Below are 21,235 nucleotides of genomic sequence, written 5' to 3' on the forward strand. Positions count from 1 at the left end.
ACATGTTTTTCATACAAAGATGTTTTCCACTACCATTATTTCCAGTGTATAGTGTGGTTTTGTCACAGCTCCTCTTTGTGAGTCCTCTGCAGAGGTCATCAGAGGATGAATAAAACCGAGGGACACCAGAAGAAGCTACTTCTCAAGGTTTTGAAGTGGGAGCACAAAACAGATTAACTACACCCGTGTTTCCTCCATTTCAAAGAAATTATTACTGAAGTTCAAAACCAAGCAATGGTTTACAGCTGATAAATGTTTCCTGATACATATTAAGACACTGGCAAACACAAATATTAGAGAAAGCTTACAGCTTTTTTTATGACAAAAGGTCAAATCTCTGCTGAACAAATATACTTTTTTTTTTCTCTCCAAGAAAGACACCTTATTCAGCCCCTGCCCCACCTCAGAGGGAGCAATATTAGTGTATATGTGGGGTCAGAAGGATTCCTCAGATGTTCTCCTGGAAAAGAGCACAGGAAGAAAACACTATGACCCATCCCCAAAAACTGCACCACGGAGAACATACAAGATACTGTCACTAGAGATGGAAATCTTACGGGCTCTGGCTTACATTACAAAATAAATGTACCATCAGTCTGTCAAACAACCTCAAAAACACTCCTGCCACAGAGAAAGCTTTATTCCCAAACATTTTCTTCAAACCATACATTACAGTGATATTCCCCACCAACCAAGCTCACACTATCTCCCAGGACTTAGCTCTGTTTCTGTGCCTCTTTATACTCTCATGATGTCTATATATATGATATACCCAGTATTTGAAAACCATCTTCATTTCATGACAAAGATCATGAAAGAAAAAAATGTAGCTGCCCACAAAAACGTTCCAGAAAATTACAAGCTTGTGGAAAGAAAAGGTCTAGCAAAAGCTCTTCCTTTGCCACCATCAGATTAGGTGCTACGACCTCCATTAACACCCTTTCTGCCTACTCATTTCATAGCATTTAATTTCCTGCCTCTCAATGATTAAACCAACTGAAAGGTAGTAGATAAAGCAAGTTTGCTCGCTGATAGCAAACAGATATATTAATGCTTTACCTTTAAAAAGCTTTCAAAGTGTCTTCAGAGGCTGATTAACAAACACTACATAAACCCATGTCTGAGGTCAGACTGTGGCAGCAGATATGTGACTGAAACTTACTCCAACAGCTCTATTCAAGGCACAGGATACCTCCACTGCATACATTAAGGAAGCTTAAAGTTAAGCTTCACATATTTAAACACTAACAAAGTCTACTTAATGGCAGTCTTCAAAATGACAGTGGCCTCCTAATCTGCTGCAGATAAAGAAGTGCCAAGATTAATGATTACGTAAATGCATCACAGAGCCCAGAAACAATAATCAGCTCTTCTGTTGTTATTTGTGTACAAAGGCTATTAGAGTCATCTGACATTCCAAAATCCAATTTAAAGTTGTTAAACCCCTTTCACGTACTTATATGAGGTTGGAAAACTGAGAGGTTCAAAAAGGGAAAGGAAGGGTTTGATTTCCTAATTCTTTTCCCCTTACTGATTTTGCTCTAAGCCAAATCTCTCTTTAAGAATTGCCAAAAAAAAAAAAGCTTTTAAACAATGCCTGGAGTAACCAATATTGCTGTTGAAGGAATAATACCAATAAAACCTTAACATGCTTAGATAGCAAAATTTAAAATAATGACTACAAGCAAACTAAGTAACTATTCCACAGAAAAAGACCCCATTAAATTGAGGGTGTTGCTGACGTTTTCTGCGCAACTCTGACAAACCTTCAGCAAATCAGGGTGGGAAAACTAAGGTGTTCAGGCACCAAACACCCGTCTTCGTCTATTAAAGGAATCGATGAGAATGCACTGGCTGGGTTAACACAGGCACGGTATCATCTGCAAGAGAGCAGCCTGCTCTCTGCAAAGCAGGGCAGAGACAGGTCTGACTGCAGCCTCTCCAAACACCACACAATCGACTCTTTCCCCACAAAATTCCTTTAAGACTCAAAACAACCTTCTTTGTTTCTGACGGCTTAGAAACAAAATGAACAAGCTGTCTTCTCCGGGTTGCCACAATTCCCCCTCCTGTCCGCACGGAACGGGGCTGGGGAGAAGGTGGCTGTGCTGCCCTGGGAGCCGCGTGTGCCGCAGGAGAACAGCTCGCTCCCGTCGCGCTGCCTCTCCGGGGAGCCATCCATCACGGCCCCGTGTGTGGCACAGATCGCTGCAGCCCCGAATGCAGAACTCTCCACTGCCTTCAAAATCCTCAGGAAGGGACGCTGAGGCAGGTCCCAGCTCTCACACAGGGTGGGAATGGCAGACAGACCCAGGACCAGCTGCAGTGACTTCACCCCGAGGGCAGTGACTGGGCCTGGTGCTACAAGGCGGCGACAGCGGCCCCAGCCCCTGTAGGGACAGGACTGGCCTGGGAGCAATCAGCCCTGGAGAACAAGGGCTCCCTCCCGCAGCCGTGGGTCAGCCACTGTGGGCAATCCCGAAAAGGAAGGGCCAGTGCTGGACACCACAACCGAGCTTGTGAGGGGCAGATCCCAAACAGGCTCTCTCCTTCCCCCGTAGCTGACACCGGGAGTAAAGCAGCCCAAGTGTCTGGTACAGCAGAAAGGAACCACTGTAGACTACGTGCAGAAGTTTTTCTTTACAGCTGCGAAGTGCCTTTCTAGTGTAAAGTCAATTAAGTGATAACTGCATCTGTGCAGAGGGTATTCAAAATGCTAATACCCCCACCCAGATAAGTCTTCAACTTTGCCTGCTTATTTATCTCCAGCTCTTGGAAATTATTGCCATGAATGCTCCACTGCTTTCTCCCATTATCTGCAATCCCGCTTGTTCCTCACAAAAAGGCAAAAAAGTGCAGAACGTAAGAGCTGCACCACTCCAACGACACCAGGGAGTAAAATGATACAAGCAAAGAAGTATCAGCTGATCTACTGCAGCAAAGCTACTGCCATATTCTGCAGTTCTCAAAGTTCGTTCAGCTTTTCATCTAACCTAGAGAGGTAAGAAAATCTGCTCTGCCATCAGAGGCTCACATACTCTAGAAATAACAGCAGTTTGCATCATGAATTATCTAACACGATTTACCACTCGGGGGAAAAGAAAATCTATCCTGTTTGGTGCTGTGCCATTTGGCTACCAGACTCTAGAATTTTAATGTCTGTTATCTTTGCAATGGAGATAACACAACACTGGTCTCAGATATCTGGCTCGAAGATGGTTTCCTTACCTCAACATGAGACATCTCGTGTTATATAAGTCTCTGGTCACATGTGTTACATGTTTTCCGAGTGAAAAAAGCCCACAAAAAACCTGGAAAACCCAGTACTGAAAACAAAGGAACTTGATGGAACTGACCATCAACATCTATATGAAGGCCTAAGTACTTCTGTTTATAAAATTCACAAAATTGCAAAATGGCCACCAAAAAAAGATTCCCCCAAAGAGAAAACACTGACACCTTTTTCAAACAAGTCGGACAGTTCAATAAGGAGAACACAGTCCTGTGACCCACAGAATGGGCAAAATACAAGTATGAACAGGAGACTACAGAATAAGATTGCTGATTCAAGTGTTGCTAAGTGCATTTAATAGATTAAAATGAAAAATCCAACTTGCTTCACATGGTTAACACTATGTTCTAAAGGCCAAATCACTCAAAAAGGTAGAAGCTGGCAATTAGTGAATGTCAATTTATGTTTCCCCAAAAAAAGGAGGCTTGATACAAGTTAGAAGAAAATAATAGAAACAGCTCCTGTATGATTGCAATCATTTCATCCAAAGACAATCCAAACCAGTTCACGAGCTAAGCCTCACCACTTTGTCAGGACAAGAAAACCACCTTGTAACCAGAGCTGAATGAAGCCATACAAAAACTTACTGGGTGATGAACATAATCTCTCGACCCTTTCGAGACAGTCTTTACCCATCATTCCTGCTGATGTTTCTTCCTATGCTTGTGTTCTGCACACATCAGAAAACGGACAGCAACGAACACCAGGGAACTCCAAATCTGTTGGAGTTTTAACACTGTACTATTTCAAAAGACTCACACAATCAGTTACTATACTGCCCTCAATAAAGACCCAAAACATTTAACCAGAACTCAACCCCCCGCCCCTTCCTACTCTCTGAAGAATACTTGCAGCATAACTTTGGTTATCCAAAGCTCCCAGGGGACAACTGGAAGCAGAGATAAGTGGGGGAGCAGCCAGAGGTCTTCTGAGAATAATGGAAGTGAAAGGAGAGGAAACAAATTCCACAAAGAACCATTGGCTCAGCTCAGGCCTAAAGTTTCCCTATTCCTGAATGGAGCATTCATGAAGTAAAATAAGCTTCTTTAAGCAAGCATTCCAAATGATTGTAAAAACCATTTGACAAAGTGAAAAATTATTGTTCGTTTTGGTACTTGACTCTCCAGAGAGAGACAGCTGTTGTTCTCACTGTAGCAATTTATTAACCAGGGGTACAGCTGTAGTAATGCTCCTGGTAGTGCCTCAATGGTTAACGAGCAGCCAAAGCCTTTCCAAATTTGTGCTTCCCTAAGTATTATTTGGAAAACATTCCTAGAAAAAGTTCCAAACTGAGTAAAAAATACAGATTTATCACAAGCCTTAACATGGGGGGAGAATATCCACATAGAAGAAATCTGTCTGGGGAGCTGTGAGTGCTTCACACAGAAAGTACAAATTCTTATTTATGTTACTGCAGCACAAGTTAATGCCAATTAAGTAGGAGAGTCACTTTGGATTTAGCACAGAACCTGGCCCAGGGCACTGGCACACAGAATAGAAATAAATACTAATCGTACTTGCTCACACTGAGAGGATTAGATAACTACAGATGTAGGAAATTAAAACCACAACAAGATGACCCCATGCTCATGATTTCCCTGTTGTAGCAGATCAGTCAATATGAATAATTGACAACGAAAATTGAAATCCTCAGATAAAAATAATAGTTTTACTGCTTTATTTCTCTTCACTTGCACATAAATTGAGTTGACTATCTCTGACAATGCCATGGTTTAATATTCTAAACGCACTATCTCCTTTAACAATGCCTGGAATAGAAACAAGCTGCTGAGCCAGATCCTCAAGGGTGAAAATCAACATTGCTACACTGACTTCAGTGGATGCACATTGATCTCCACCAGCTAAAGCTGTGGGCCCTAGTGGGCAATTAGGTTTCTATTATATGCTAATTTAAATAATGTACCACAGAACATTAGCTGTACAATAAGGCAAGTCTACATTCTTCTGTGGAGAAGGGCAAGCATTTGCTGTGGCATGATGAGAGTTATGGATTCTGGTTTTAAAGAGCAGGAGGAAGTTTCGGTATAAACTACTCCTCATAATAACATTTTTAAACCTGCAATTACTCATACTACACTCCTTTAGGAAGCCTATAATTATTTGGTAAGTTTTTACCAACGTCTAGTCTAGATCATAATTGCTAACACTGCCTCCTTCAAAGGAACTAGTGACTATGTTAAAATTTGGTTCTTGTTAGGTTCCTACGACACAAAGTGGTTGTGCTCTAAATGTTATGATCTGTGTTCAGTTGAGGAGGAAAATCAAACAGATCTATGCCCCAATCTTGAACCTTTGAACAAGGCCTGAACAAAAAACCCCTAAATACAACAATCCCACACATGCTTCTTTTGAGGCTTGAGGTGGCCGGGTTGGAACAGGGGCTGCGGCTGACAGAGACCAGAGTTTTTCTGCAACAGAAGTTTACGGCGCTAAGGACCATCTGCAACATCCTCTCACTCTCTCAGCCAGGACTCACACTCCAGCCACAAAATAAAAAAGCAGGAAAGCTGGGGAACAGTGTTCAGCAACAAAGATGGCAAGAAAGATTCTCAGGGGGTCATGGGGCAGTCCAAGTGAAAAGGTTATCATCCTCATGTTAAAGATACTAACAGCACTCATTAAAAGATGTTTCGCTCTCTTCAGCAGCAATTTTTTAAGTGCAAGAACTCCTTTCAGTCTCCTTTTAGACGTCACTGGCACCCTTCTTCCTGCCTTAGTCATCAACAACCAAGTTATTAGCATGCCAAGGTCCCTGCATAAATTCTTGAGGACTTCTGATGTAGTCAGGATGAGGGTGTCATTCCACAGTTACAGGTTCTCCTACACTGTAGTCCTTCAAATGAAGCAGCAGGATTTGGTATTTTGTTTTCAAAGCTGGACATTCACCTCAGCACAGCAATTGGGAAGCCCTCTGAACACCTCTTTTGAGAGAGGGATCAGCAAAATAGGAGGATTCTCCCCATGTGTCTGACTCACATGTTAGAAGTCATGGCAGACAGGCTCCACCTAAAGACTAAAAAACATGCACGCAATTCCAATTTGTCTTTTCTATGGAACCACTCAGGGCAGAAAGGCAAAGGAATGTGGGCTCACATAGGTCAGTGTGGTGCAGGATGAGATGAGGTATTAAGCTCCACACTTATAGCACTTTATTCCCTCTACAAATGTCCTTATCCTGGTAACCATGCTCCTCTCTCCATTTGCAACTACTCAGAAATAGTTTCATTTCAAACAGAAAAAGGTTATACACAATTAAACATTTTTAATGATAGCAGCCACACAGAAAAAACTTGCCATGCAGGAAAGATCTAAAATGTCCCCAGAGCAAGGACTGATCCAAAAACCTCCTCTGTGTTCTGGACACAGTTTGTCCTTGTGCTTTGGGTGGGCTCTATAAACATGGAGAAAACCTCAAGGCATGTGATGTGCACTCCAGAGAAAGAAGAAACTAGAACTTATTTTGATTAAGGTTTTCATGAACTTGACCCCACTAACTCCACAAGCATTTTAGCCAACAGAAACCTCCAGTCACTGAGCAGAGCTGGCCTCGCCTCCCCTCCCTCTCCCCCCTTCAGTGGTGCCTCTACAGCTGCACCTCGAGAGCCAAATGAGGAACGACTCAGGTTGAAACTGTTCTAGGGGGATTAACTTTAACCTGAATCAGTTTCCTGACTTAATTCTCCACGTGACTGCGGAGATGCTGCTTGTGCTCACACAAGGGAGGGGTGCATTTGTTTGGCAATGCCAGCTTATGGGAGGCTAAAATACACACAGGCCTAAACCCTTAGCCTGCTAAATTGGTCCGAGGAGATCTGGGGTAGCAGGCAGAAGGACAAGGAACACAGGGTTGGTTTTCCAAGAAACAGAATAGTCTATGAATAAGTCATTGGTTTCTATGGCCAGTATTGCTGTGAAACTTAAAGCAAGTCACTTATTTGATGTGTCAATTCCTCAGCTGTGAAACGAGGACAATGCTTTCTTACATCACCGAAGTGTCGTAAGTTGAAAATTAATGACTGAGGCACTTGGACACTGTGGTGCTGAAGGCCAAGTCAGTCTGTAGCTACAAGAGCTGAGTGATTAGTGACAGGGAGGGGCCAAGGAATCAACATATTATTTTTGGTGGACTATTTCCTTAGAGGATAAATGAGAGTAGCTGCTACTTACTTGTTGATTGCAAGGAATTGAAAGAGCTCTCTGTAGCTCCCTCCTGGGTGGACACCTAAACAGTTAAATAGCCATGACCTAATTTTAGTCAGAAACCTTATGTCACAAGGAATTTACAGGGAGGCGTCTTCTGTATGTGCAAAAATAATTGCACTGTGCCGATGTGTTAATTTAGCTGTGCAACATTTAGGGATAGACTGTATCCCATTCTCCTTCCTCATATTCCCAATTCCAAAATTTCTGACACGGAGAGATAAAACTGAATGATACAAAATATCATAGGATTAGGACTGAAAAAAATTCTGTGAACACATTGCTTCCAGCACCAGCACGATGGAATCAGTTCAAGGAAAATTTAGATAAACAGAAACATGAGAGTGGTAGGTAACATTATATTCAAATTTACCTTTTGTGTGATAGAGATGATGGAGTATCACCCAGCAGGTTTTGTATGATGCCCATACAGGCCAGTGATACTAGAAGGCACTTCTTTTTTACGTGCCGTAATTATGCACACAGAGCCATCAAGTGATAGAAAACACAGCTCAATTCTAAAAGAAGTTGCTCCAACAGCTTGTTTTCCTCACAGTTACAACCTGTCCTTTCCTTCCAGCCTGAATTTTCCTGCCTTCCTTCAGGAGCATATGGGAAACATTTCTTCCGCTCAGGATTGCTACTACAGGATTGAAAAGATGTGACTCCAAGTGCCTGTGCTGTCACAAGGATTGTCCGTGTGAACCACAGAACCATGGCAGAGTTAGGCACACATCGAACTCCTGTAAGTTGTGCAGGACTCGCCGAACACACCAGGAGTGAAATGATTACACAGCTTCATGAAGCTGGGCACATCCTTTCTGTAATTCAGTTTGTACCTGCAGAACATTAGGATTACAGGCTTCCTATCTGTGAGGCTCTATTAAATACCATATTGTGCTTGGATACACGAATAGGAATAGAAGACACGTAAATACTTCAAGCGGTAAATAGCGTTTCAAGTCTTACTGAGCTTATTATGTCTCAAGAGCTCATTATGTCCTTGCTAGATTAGAAGCACATATTCAAAAACAAACACAAACCTAAGGAAAATAAGAATCCCCAAAGACAGCAGTAAATTGAAATACCAACCTCAGGATTTTTGCTCCTGCCTTAGGATTTTGAGTCATTGGGCTGATATTCTGAAAATCCCTGGAAAGGATTAACACTGAAATTGTATTCCCTTAGTCCTTTGGATGAGGGCATCAGCCATAAATAATAATTATTATGAAGTTGTAGCAGTGAGTTAAAGTGAAAATCCTGCCCTACCAAAATACAAGGCAGGCTACAAAGTCTGCAGCCAGCCTGGCACCTTGCACTCAGACCAGCAGGAATTTTTGTTGGACATGTACAGGGTGGGACTGAGTGCACCCTCAAAGCAAGTTTGCCAATGAAACCAAGCCATGCAGAGCAGTCCAGCTCTGGGGCCTCTGGCATAAGGACCTGGACCTGCTGGAGCAAGGCCAGGAGGCCACAGAGGTGCTCCAAAGGCTGGAGCAGCTCTGCTATGGAGACAGACTGGGAAAGCTGGGGCTGTTCAGGCTGGAGAGGAAAAAGTCCCAGGGAGACCTTAGAGAGTGCCTAAAGGGGCTACAGGAGAACTGGAGAGGGACTTGGGACAAGGCCATGAGGTGATAGCACAAGGGGGAATGGCTTCAAACTGGAAGAGGAAGGTTTAGATGGGATATATGGAAGAAGTTGTTCCCTGTGACGGTGGTGAGGCCCTGGCACAGATTGCCCAGGGAAGCTGCGGATGCTCCTGGATCCCTGAAGTGTCCAAAGCCAGACTGGATGGGGCTCTGAGCAAGCTAAGATAGTGGAAGGTCTCCCTGCCCATGACAGGGGGTTGGAGCGAGTTGGTTTTTAAGGTGCCTTCCAACCCAGGCCATTCTACGATTCTATGAATGTAAAAGCATTACTGGCCTCCCACAGCAGAACCTTCTGCTTGTATGGGCAGAGAGTTAAGCACCCTGTAAAACATACCCAAGACTCAAATCCTCAGTGTTGCATCTGCTTTTCTTCAACTACTTATTTTCTGAATTTGTGTGGTTAGGCAAGGAAATGTGAATCTCTTGATTCCTGGCTATGACACAGGCTTCTTGTGTGGCCCAAGCCACGTCCCTTAAGCTATGCTTCAGTCCCCTACTTGTGAAACAGGTAAAACACATCCCTCAGTGATGTTTTGTGCATAAATTAACTCATGGAAGCTGGTTTTTCAAAGAGTTCACTAACTAACATTATAGACAACCCTACAGATAAAGAGATTGTCAGAGAGCTCTGTCTGGCAGCCCTGGCCCAGGGAAAAAGCACATTCCAGAAGTGATGATACCTATCTGCATACAATTCCAGAAAACCAAGTTTACTAAGTTGCACCAAGTGGTTTTTTTAAGACTGTGTACTTCTTAGTAATGCAGCATAAGGATTTCATACAAGGCAGGACATCTCCTACATTTAGTTTTACTTGGAATGAAATGCCACCATCACTTTTCAGCACAATTTGTATGTGCTATCTTGACAAACTTTCACCGGAGAAATTCTAAAACATTTAGAAAACATTTAGATTTGGAACAAAGAATTCAATGGTGGAAACCCTGGTTTTCACAAATATACATTTACAAGTTGTTGGAGGATGTAAAGACCATTCTATAAAAGCCATGTTGATTGTCCTACATTTTCAGATGTAAGCTCAACAGGGAGGGCAGATAATGTATTTTTCTGATCATACAGTGTCAAATGTCTTGCTTGTGCTTAGAGCATAGAATAAAATCCACAAATAACTTAATTTTCTAGTATTCATAAACCAGTACAATATCTAAGTGCAAAACTCGGGTACAAAACAAATTAAGTAAAACACAGTTTTCATCCTAGGATGACCAGAAACAGACTAGAAAGAGGACCAGACATTACTAATCCTTGTTCTGCCTACACTGACTAAAGAGGGTAAAGTGAAAAGGGACTAAACCACAAATTTTAGCTGTTTCTTTCCTTTTCTTTAAATAGTATAGGATGTAACTTGACAGATCCACAGTCTTCAGTATCATGCGATTTACTTAACCTAGAGGTCTAAAACCTTTTAAAATCATGTCATTTTAACAAACACCTTAATTCAAACAGTCAATATTGAAAAACAAACAAGAGAAAGCTTTTACTAAGTCTGCAATTACAGCTTTCAGGAGCCAAAGCAGGAGCTGAAATATGCTTTCGAACAACAGCTGAACTTCTGTCATGAGTTATCACCTAGCCCACACACCAAATACTTCTGGTTTTCTTTGAAACATATGAGCTTACCGATTACAGGAACTAAGTAACAATTACTGCCTTGCTTTTAAAACCATAACCCAGGACTGGAAAACAGATTTGTCACTGTTGCTGTGCACCAGTGAATTCACCTGCTTCATTTCCAGTGTAACAACACGACCATCTCTCTGTAAGGCAAATATCTGAGCACTAAGACCAGTTGATGACAATCCTCAGAACACAGATAACAAACAGTAATTTTTTTAGTTTCTCAGTCAAAACTCAGGTGAACTTCATCTTTGTTTGTCTGGTCTTTGCTTACAAATGACGTAATTAATCCATCAAAAGCTCTGTTGCAACATGAATGACATTCAAAATCAGCATGCACAAATATTGTTATTACATTTATTTAAAAAAATAAATTGCCTATGATTTCATGACCAACTAACTAATCAACACCACCACTTTTCTAAAACACAGACTCAGCTCCACATTGTGCAGTGTTACATAAGGGGGGAGGGCCTGTCTGGTCCTTCACACTTCTGTCCCAGAATGGACAACCCAGAGCTGAAACACGACCAGGGCTTCCCCTTGTGCCTTCACACAGTCCTACAGCTGGAACGTGGCCATCTCCAGGCTCCGGGGGAGTTCCAGCCTGCTTACACCTCAGTCCCATCGAGGGCAGTTTATCATCTTTACACAGAAAAGAACAGAAGGGTTTCCAGAGGAAACAGAGCCACTACAGCACTGCAACTTTCAACTTTTTGGAATCACTTTTTTATGTCAGGGAAGGGAGAAGTGCTCCTTGCCCGAACAAACTAGACTTGCCACTGCTAAATTAAAAAATCCATTTTGGGAACATACACTAGTAGGACACTAAATTAGCACTTAGAACCTCTGAATTCCCCCCAGTGAGGCAACAATACTAACTTTTTAACCCATTCAGCTATTTTGCACTTGTCTCACTGACCTTAACGACAGGGAATTTTTGACCAATATACTTCTACAGTGTGAGTGGAGACAGCAGGAAAGAGCCAGGCAGAATCCAGAATAACAATCAGTCACAATCCAGAATAACAGGGCAGACACTCCTCTTACATGTGTGGCTCCCAGAGTGAGAGGGGTTGAAAAACATGCATTATCAACTGGGCTGCAATTTGCATCTCTGCCCTTAAAATTTAAAGCCTTCCCCAAACTGAAGAGAGCAGTTTGAGCCCCTGCAAACAAAGGATTACCAGCCCCTTATCTATGCCAGTGATCCTTTGAAATTAGGTGTTACTCAAGAACAGCAGTGGGAAGGTACAGGCCTTGCCACTCCTAGGTGGTACCTGTCTTAAATACATTCCCGCGGTTTTTCACCTTGCCAGGGAAAGGAAAAAAAACCCAAGACGAGCCAAGCCAGGCCAGCAGTGGTTCTCTGAGAAAGCTGGGAAAAAGCAGTTGTGGCTCCCACCCTCTGGTGCCAGGCAATGACCCTCCCCTTGCAGAGCCTCCCCTCACGCCAACACACAAAACCTGTGGTGGCCCTGCAGTGCAGGGAGCCAGCCCGGGAGGGGAGGGCTGGCAGAAGCTCTCCAGAGGTAGGAACGATCAAGGAATAGGCAGTGACTCACTGTGTGATTTATTGCCAGGCACTGTTCCCAAGTGTGTTAATAAAGTTGCAGCCAAACAAATGCACATCCCTTAGGTCTTGTCTTTGTTCCAGCACGGCCAAGACAATTGAGTATTATTTCCAACTAAAACAAGAATGAGATTCTAGACAATATTTCTACCACAATTAATATTTATGTTTCACTGTTCTACTTCACAGCACTGCCAACCCTCGAGTATTTAATAAAAAAAAAGCAAGCACAAAATAAGAAAGAAGCGAGAATACACACAGACACAGAAAGCTGTAAAATTTTTGATGAATATTTTTAGTTGTTCTATTTGGGTTTTAGTTTATTTGGGGTACTTTCAAGTTTCAAAGACAGCAGAGAGAAGCACTCCATAATTACCATGTTCAACTGAAGCAAGACGCCAATACAAAATCAGTTAGCTCAAACAGTCCATGGCAAAGCTCTGTGTGAAGGTCTTCTAGAAACTGAGAAACCAAGGAATGATGAGTTTGAATGATGGGCTTTCCCTGGTATTACCCACAGGTAGTTTCTGAATTGAGTCTGGAGATTCCTCTGTTTAAGAAACCAGATAAGCTGCACATTAGATGCATGCAATCACAATATATACACAAGCTATATCCATGATTAAAACTACCAGGAATATTTTCAAACTATAGCTGAGATATAAGCCAGAGCTGGACAAAATCAGAGGAGTGGGGCAGAAGATGGAAACACACTATGAAGTGAGCAATTTAAAAAGGAAAGCATTTTCCAGTATGAATTTTGTTTCTTATGGATGAGTGGAAAATGTATGTTATCGTAAGTCAGTAGTTTATCAAGAAACTGCAATGCATTAATGAAAAATCAATTGATCTATGAGACTTTCTGAGATCTAGTGATTTTGTTTTTTAATGATGGGGTGCACGAGTTTTGAGACCACTGTTGTAAGCCACCTGATACACCATAAATAATGGCTCCTGGCTATCAATATCAGCAAACATGCCAGCACTGGGTTCTCCTCTTGAAGATGAAGCTAGCAGGAAGGACACTGGGAGAAGCTCGTTCATCACTGCTGCTTCAGTAGAGCTGAGCAACCACAGTTTTAGATGAGGACCTCATAAACAAAGCATTATATGTACTATATGCAGACAAAAAGATTGTCCCTGTTCCAACAATCTTTAATGGAAGTAAAAAACTTTATCATCTTTTGCATTTTCCTTGCTTCCTACTATTTAGTTCCAGAACTTGTTGATCAGCTCACTCCACTATAACTCCGGTTTTGTGTACCTCATATGTGATTTAGGTGATGTTTGCTGTGTTTTGTAAAATGACTTGTTTAAGAGTAACTCCAGACAGCTTTCTTGCTTCATGCTAGTTCATCCTAAATTTACTGGGCAGTCTACAAGCAAGGCAGAGCTTTCATTGACACGTTCCTAAAATCAAGCTTGTGGTCAGCTTCTGGTTAATCACGCTGGTAACCAGAAAAGTTTATGTACGTTTAGGGAGCTCATGATGAACAATTAAAATGTTTCAGATACTGCAGCAGCTCAGCAGGTTAATTCCACATCTCTTTCCTCCAACACAGCAAATCTGAGAGCATCAGTTTCTCAAGTAAAACAACAAACAAGAACAACTGAAGTTTCCTGAGGGTGCCAATGACATCTGGGGGTACCCCGGCACAGAGTGCCACAAGATGCTAATGAAGTCAGAAATGTTTTGGGGGTGGCAGGCAGGAAGCATAGCTTTAAGAGACCAGATGTGAATTTTGGTAGATGGAAAGACAATTAAAAGTGCAGATGGAGAGACAGTTTTGCCCAGTTGTCACGACCCTCTGGTGTTCTTGGAAATATTCCGTAAGGCTTCTAAAGGACCCAAGGTCCCTTGAAACACCGAGCATGCAGTGTTAAAAAGGTAAAGCACAGAGATGTCCCAGAGAGCTCTTTCACTCTCACCCTGATCTGAAACAACTGGTTACAAAGGGCCTAAAATGCACAGTCGTGTTGTTACCTCTCACTACACTGATAAAGAGATTAAATAAGGCACTGGCAGTTTGCTTTCAAAAGAGAGTGAAAGAAGAACACAAAGTGATTTAGAGATGAAGAACGTTAACATGAAGGAGAAGAAATGAAAGTAATGAAATGAAAGAAAAGAGAAACTAGACAGCAAAGGAAAGAGGATCAGGCAATTACACAGCACTTCAGCAAGATGACAGTTCTGCATGCAGCCTATGTGATCCCAGGGCAATGTGAATTCCAAGCAGGAAAATTCTTGCACCCACCTAATGGAATAGCCAAAATGGAAGGATAAGGATCGAAATGGCAGAAGTACCATGCTCCACCCTAAAAACACACACACTATTTATTTCCCAATCTGTCTTTGGGAAACCGCAATCAGCAATGCTCAGGTTTATTATGTCTTCTAACTCCTGGAAACACAAAATCTTATTAAAGTGTAACCAGCAGGCTCACACAAATGGCACTAAAATTTTGGTTTGGTTTTTGTTTTGGTTGCAGCTAGATTTCACTTTTGATGATTGGTTAACACTCTATTGTAAGCTTCACACTATATATATTTATATATATATATATATATACACACACACACTCTATAAGAAGTCAAAGCTGTAAGTTCTCTCTTACATTAAGTTGACTGCAACAAACCACTTTTTCAATTGAACATACATCAGAAGAAATTTACCTTGAAAATTTACCAATCTGACAAGAGCGAATGGATTTACGATGAAAAACCAAGGTTGTTTTTTCCTGCACAAACAACTAGAGTCACTGCATAACCAGATTTTATTGCAAAGACCTTAACATGATAAAAGCAAAAAGCATTAAGTGTATAAATGTCTGTTCAAAATGAATTGTCTTTGCAGTATAGCAATGCATTATCTAGCTTCTGTTCACACTTCTTTGATTAAAACAACACCAACCAACCCAAGAAACCACTCACTCTTCGTAGCTTAAGAGGCCCAAAGCCTCTTCACAAAACAATTCTGTTGTCACTTTTATATAGGGTTAGTTGATGCCTTCCCCCTCCTTTTTTTCAGTGAGCTAAATATAATTAATGTCTTCAAAATGGAATTAGTTCAACAGCATTTGGCTGAAAGCATTTATTTATATGAATACAGTTACAAACCATAACTCAAAGGCATATTGAAAGAAATTTACTTCACTGAAAATTCAAATAGCAGCCTTCTTTATAACAGTGGTATTAAAGCTTACACATTAGTACAGTCAACATAAATTCTGATTTTAACAGGCTTGCATAAACATATAAATTCTGGCTCAGTGAGTCTGCTTCGGCTGTCAATACTCTGAAATAGATACAAGCTTTAACAAACCTTTAATTCAAAAGCCCATTACTGTACCAACTGAAATAGAAAGACTTGAGTATCAAAGAGGAGTTCTTCCCCACTTTCATGGTATTACTTCTGTAAGACATCAATTGATCTACAGCCCTTGAAAGAAAACAACTCGCTTCCCTCTCCTGGATAAAAGTCAGTGCAGTTTTTTCATCCATCACAGTGTAACAGCATCAAAATACACCTTCTGCATCTGCTTAAAACAAGGAAAAAAAACACCCTGCAAATCACAAAGCCAAGCCATGACATATCAATTTACTTCTTCTGACAGATTCACTTCACAAAAAAAAATGTTTTCATTAAAAAAAACTAAATGAGGTTTAAAGCAGTCAGTAAGAGAGAAATGAGGAAAAAGAGAAGGAAGAATTTATACATATCTACATATTGCTAATGTTACTCTGAGGTGCTCTTCATAAAGAAAACATGGAGAGACTCCTGCATCTAATGTCCTGAGATTTAATAAACTGCCAGACTAACTGTTGGTTACTTAATGACTAATAACATCCACAACATTTAGCAGCGTCTGATAAATTGTGTAACCAACTTAATTTACCCTCACTTGACATTAAAACCAGTTATTGTTAATAAATAATGTCTTTAAACGTTTAGGTGGGTTCTTTAATTCAAATGAACAATGTATTTGGAACTACTGTGATGGCATTAGTGGGCAGGTAAACAAATACATGCTTATTTTCATTCCCCCAGCATTGCTGGTATTGTCTCTTTCAGAATGCAGTCCTTTGTTTTCTTGTGTCATGCTCTTTTCCCTGAAAAACACCATAGTATTTAAACTCAAAATTTTTTTGTATGGGAATATTTTTTTATTCATTCAGGCCATGCTAAATCCGCTTTGATTAGGTTGTTCAATTATCTGGTATCATAATGAAAAAGATATGATTTCGAGTAACACAAGCACAGCTTCACCAAGAGATCTCATGTCATTACTGGCCCAGGTGAAAGGAGGGAAGAGTTCTTCCAGTGTCACCAGCCAGGTATTGCACAGAAACAGCTCAGCCTGCATTTGGTGACAGGGACCAGCTGCATGTTTGGTGCACACAGGCAGCTCCACTCATGTGAGGAGAAATACAAACAGGACCTGCTACACCAACCTTGGGGCTGCTTGCTGTGAGTCCAGCCAAAGGACAACTTCTTCCTTTAGACAGTCTTTGGGACAACAAAACACCCTTGAGAGGATAAGTTTGGAATAATTTCTCCCCTTCAACTAACGTGATTTATGAGCATTCAAATTGCTTGGGACGTGGTATTATTTTCAAAAGGAAAAAATGAGTAGGTACTTAAAACTAAATGAATCTCAGGACTACTTTCTACAGACATTGCTTACAATGGGCTTAATTATTTATGGGAAGAAACCATCCCATTGTATATTCGCCTGAATTCTTGAAAAAGAAGAGAAGGGAATAAAAATTAAAATCTTATTTGCAAAGCACTGGATTAGCAGCAAGCAATCTGGGTTTCGTCTCCTTGGATAAATCTCTTAGATAGCTGGATCAAAGTAGTCCTTTGTGAAACAGACACTTTACTGAGATGTTTGGAGACTTGGAACATTTTCCAAAGTGATAACCATTTTGGTATCCAGCTTAAGACAACTTTGAAATAATTTTCTGAAAACTGGAATTAATTATAATTAAATTAATTCTTCTCCCACATTCTATTTGGCGATTATATTTGAAGTTGTGCTATGTAATTTCAATTACTAAGGTGCTTTTACACTGGAAGTAGATAAGAGTCCTCAGAAACTGTAAAACTTCTATGAAAAAATGCTTGGCCAACAAAAACTGACTCCAATTCAGAACTAATGCCTTTGCCAGCTCACAGCAGTGCTTTTCATGTGAGATACACAGCTTCATGCCAGCTTTGGACATGCTCCTAGAACTTTAACTTTAGGCTCCAAAGAAACAAGTTGGACATCTGTGCATGTTGCCCATTCAGGATATTCATTCACATGTAAAGAGATCCCACCCTCTGCTAATACAAAATTTGAACTTAGCAGAGTTACCCCATCGCTAATGCTGTGGCAACAGCCCAAGAAAAGAAGTTAAGCTACACAACCCCACACTATTTTTGCTGGCACCTCCCTAAGAAATTTTTCAATTCAATTCAATGAGGGGAAAGAGAAACGTATTGAAGGATTTCATTTTGGGATTTTGATTTTATGAGCTGCTGGCAACTGTGCCTGAGCAAGCACGTACACACGCTCTGTGAAATAAACTGTTAACCGGACACTCTGGGTATTCTGAAGGTGGGAAGAAGTCTCAAAAAGTTCATTGTTGACGTGCTTTGTTTTTTGTTGGATTTTTTTTTTTGGTAATTCAAAAGTGAACTTTTTCAAAAGTTCCTTCAATTTAACATATAAATTGAATTAATTTGATTTGTCTTTCTAAAATGTAAAGCTCTTGTCTTGCCCAAACACAGTCTGTCCCAGCCAGCAGGTCAGGACTTGACACATTCGAGTGAGGAAAGCTCCACCTTCTTTTAACAGCACGGCACAAACACGTCGGCAGTTCACTCCTCAGAGCAAGGTACTTGCACAGCCACTATATTTACTTGAGAACAGTGGTCACTATTTACAACCAATTATTATCATTTCCTGAGAAAAGGCTTGACTTCAGCACGCAGCGCATGCTCAACTCTCCCCAGCACCCCTGCGTGCAGAATGAGCAGCCATTGCTGTCAGAAGGTCTCCAGCATGTCGCAAGATCCAGGGAAGCCACTTAGCTGGTAAGGATCTTCAAGCACAGCCCATTTCTCCCTATCAGCAACACAACAGACACAGAAATGGGCCTCCTTAAAAACAGCTGCGTTACACTTTTCTCCAAACAGAGAAACAGGAATCAATCTTTCCTGTAATGTCTTCCTCAAATTGCCAAAAATGTCCATTTCTGAAGGGGCAAAAGCTCATGGCAACAGCTTTATCTTCCTCCTTGGCCACAGGGCCTTGTCACGGTACACGGACCGTCCCAAAATGGAATTTCTTCTCCAGGTGACGCCACTGCAGTGGGGTAGGGATTGGTTTTAAACATATTTCTGGAAGAATAATTCATGCATGTTGTCATCACAGCCACCCTAATATCTACGTACACAACTGCTGCACAGCCTCTTTACAGTAACTTTACAGAAGATCCTGACTTTTCCAAAGAGATAATTACAGACTGCTTGCTGACAATTACTTCCGGTCTCAAAGCAAACAAAACAAACAATGGCCCAAATCAGTGATCCATGTGATATCTTAGGCAACAACTTACTTATCAGAATGAATGTATTTAAAGGACAGCATTAACAAAAGGAACATTCTAACAACACTTTGCCTGACACTGTTTCACAAATGTAAGAATATAGTCTAGGGAACTATCAGAACATCAACTTGAAGGTAGTACAAAATACTGTGACCAGTAATGGCAAAGGAAGTGCTAAGCACATGCCTGAGCCTTCCTTCACAGATCCCCCTGCCCTGGCCTTTTGGAGAGTTTTCTGTCCTTCCACCAAATGCAAATGCTTGCCTCTCCTGAGGTGCTCAAATTGTTATTTTCAAGCCTTGATGTCTTAACACAATTCCCAGCAGTTCTTCTTAGCCTTTTACATTCTGACTTCTGTTTACTGATGCACTCTTTCTCCAAGTGTAGTAGCACATCAATTAATTATACAGTAGCCTGCCTAATCAGGTTTCCCCAGGGTTTTTAACAGAAACCCTTTGTATTTCTTAATGATTCCACGAGATTGTAACTATTTTTAGTTCTGCAGTAAAAGAAACGAGTCTGCTGACAATACTATCTCCTAAAAGGTGGAACTGTTATTAAAACCGTTGATCCAAGCACACTTGAACTTTGGAGAATTCAGATTTAGTCTGGATTTTATGATTAACGTTTCTGTGTATCACATAAACAGTCACCACATACAGAGATACAAATTAAGTAGAAAGACTAGAACTGAAGAACAGATGTGACCTACTTAACATTTTAATATTAAAACAGAGACATTCAAATTAATAGCAAAGTCTCCACTGCCTTCAGTACGATTCACCAATTGGTCACCGACAGTCCAACGATTTCCTTGACCAACTTCCCATGACCTGTGTGAAAGGACATGCTCTACATACCCAAGAACACTTTTCTTTAATTCTATGGCAGACATCCAGAACCTTTCTAATTTAAGGGGGAATTCAAGATTAAGAAAAAACAACAAAACCCCACCAAACTACTTAAGACACAAATCAGTAGAAATACATCCAGCTTTCACATTACAAAAGCTCAGAAAAGCAGTAAAAAACAGGTGGAGGACTTTTCCTGCGCCAGAGCTGGTCACATTTTTGGCTGAACTGCGTCTTGTGCTAAGAAAGGCCATAACTAAAAACATTAAGTAGACAGCTGCCTTACTACAAAAGAGTTGTTCTCATGGATCATAGAAGAGTTGATGTTGGAAGGCATCTCTGGAGATTGCTTGATGGAGCCCCTGCTCAAAGCAGGGTCAAATAAGGCTCAGGGTTGTGTCCAGTTGAGGTTTGAGTATATCCAAGAAAGGAGTCTCCACAACGTCTTCAGACAACATGATACAGTACCTGACCACTGGCATAACAACAAATAAATGAAAAAGCAGACCTTTCCCTTTCATCTAAGCATCTGAGACCCCCTTTGCCCACCCTCCCCTCAGTGACACGGCACTGCTGCAGACACAGCTCCCATCTGTCACCCAGGCTGACACACCTGAGTCACACGGAGACACAAACAGCAGCGCTGACATCAGGTAAGCTCCGACGCTCTTAGCGAGCGCATTGGCATGAGCGGATTCTGAGACACTGCTGCTATTCCCCAAATCAGAAATGAAGATGTGCCAGAGATCATTTCCACGTTATGAAAGCAGCTCTTTACAGCATTCCGCGGGGACCTGTCTGCAAGGATGAACTGTATCTCTGTACAGTTCCTTTTGTCCTGTATTTGTTCTTTGATGTACAAATACGCCACAGACTAAGCGGTGATCTCTTTGATGTTGAACTTTTATTCTTTATTGCAACTAGCACACTTACAAGAGGAGCTGCCAGTCATTTTTCCTTCTAAACATTCAAATTTCATGAGGCATTTGCTTTATGAGTCAGATTTCTTAGTAACTTGTTTTCGGAATTTCCACAGGAACTGTGCTACTCTTCTGGACTGATAACTTGTTTAAAAATCAAGACCTAATCAGGTTTTTCAGGTATTACAAATTAATACAAGCATTGGCTAATAAATCTGAGTATATTTAACATAAGGTATAATTAGCTAGTCAAGTATGTATTTCCTCACTCTCTTTTAGGTAATTCTGGATAGTGCTTGGACTCCAGCAGTGACCAGATGTAGCTGCACGGGGAACAGGACAAACCAAGGCATGCACGTAGTGGTACCTTTCTGGCTACTCTGCCAGGCTCCAGTGCTTTACAGTTCAGGCACTTCGAGAGCCAGAGGCAGCCTCTGCAGTACAGTTTTTCATAATGCAGTGTCTATACATCGAATTTTAGGCTGACAATACCAT

General features: G+C 41.2%; 1 protein-coding gene and 2 long non-coding RNA genes across 6 annotated transcripts in view; all 3 read right to left on the reverse strand.

The window, feature by feature from the left end:
* Window positions 1-21,235, reverse strand: part of RORA (RAR related orphan receptor A) — a 389,378-nt gene that overhangs the window by 42,420 nt on the left and 325,723 nt on the right. The gene's annotated exons all lie outside the window — the stretch shown is intronic.
* On the reverse strand, window positions 337-1,247 carry LOC116450340. Its single transcript, XR_004242765.1, has 2 exons — window positions 1,060-1,247; window positions 337-460 (listed from the first exon to the last, which is right to left on the reverse strand). It is a non-coding gene; the product is annotated as an uncharacterized LOC116450340 (long non-coding RNA).
* On the reverse strand, window positions 12,368-20,340 carry LOC116450339. The gene is made up of 2 exons (XR_004242764.1): window positions 14,627-20,340; window positions 12,368-12,921 (listed from the first exon to the last, which is right to left on the reverse strand). It is a non-coding gene; the product is annotated as an uncharacterized LOC116450339 (long non-coding RNA).

This window comes from Corvus moneduloides, chromosome 13, assembly GCF_009650955.1.
Source record: "Corvus moneduloides isolate bCorMon1 chromosome 13, bCorMon1.pri, whole genome shotgun sequence".
Taxonomy (NCBI): Eukaryota; Metazoa; Chordata; class Aves; order Passeriformes; family Corvidae; genus Corvus; species Corvus moneduloides.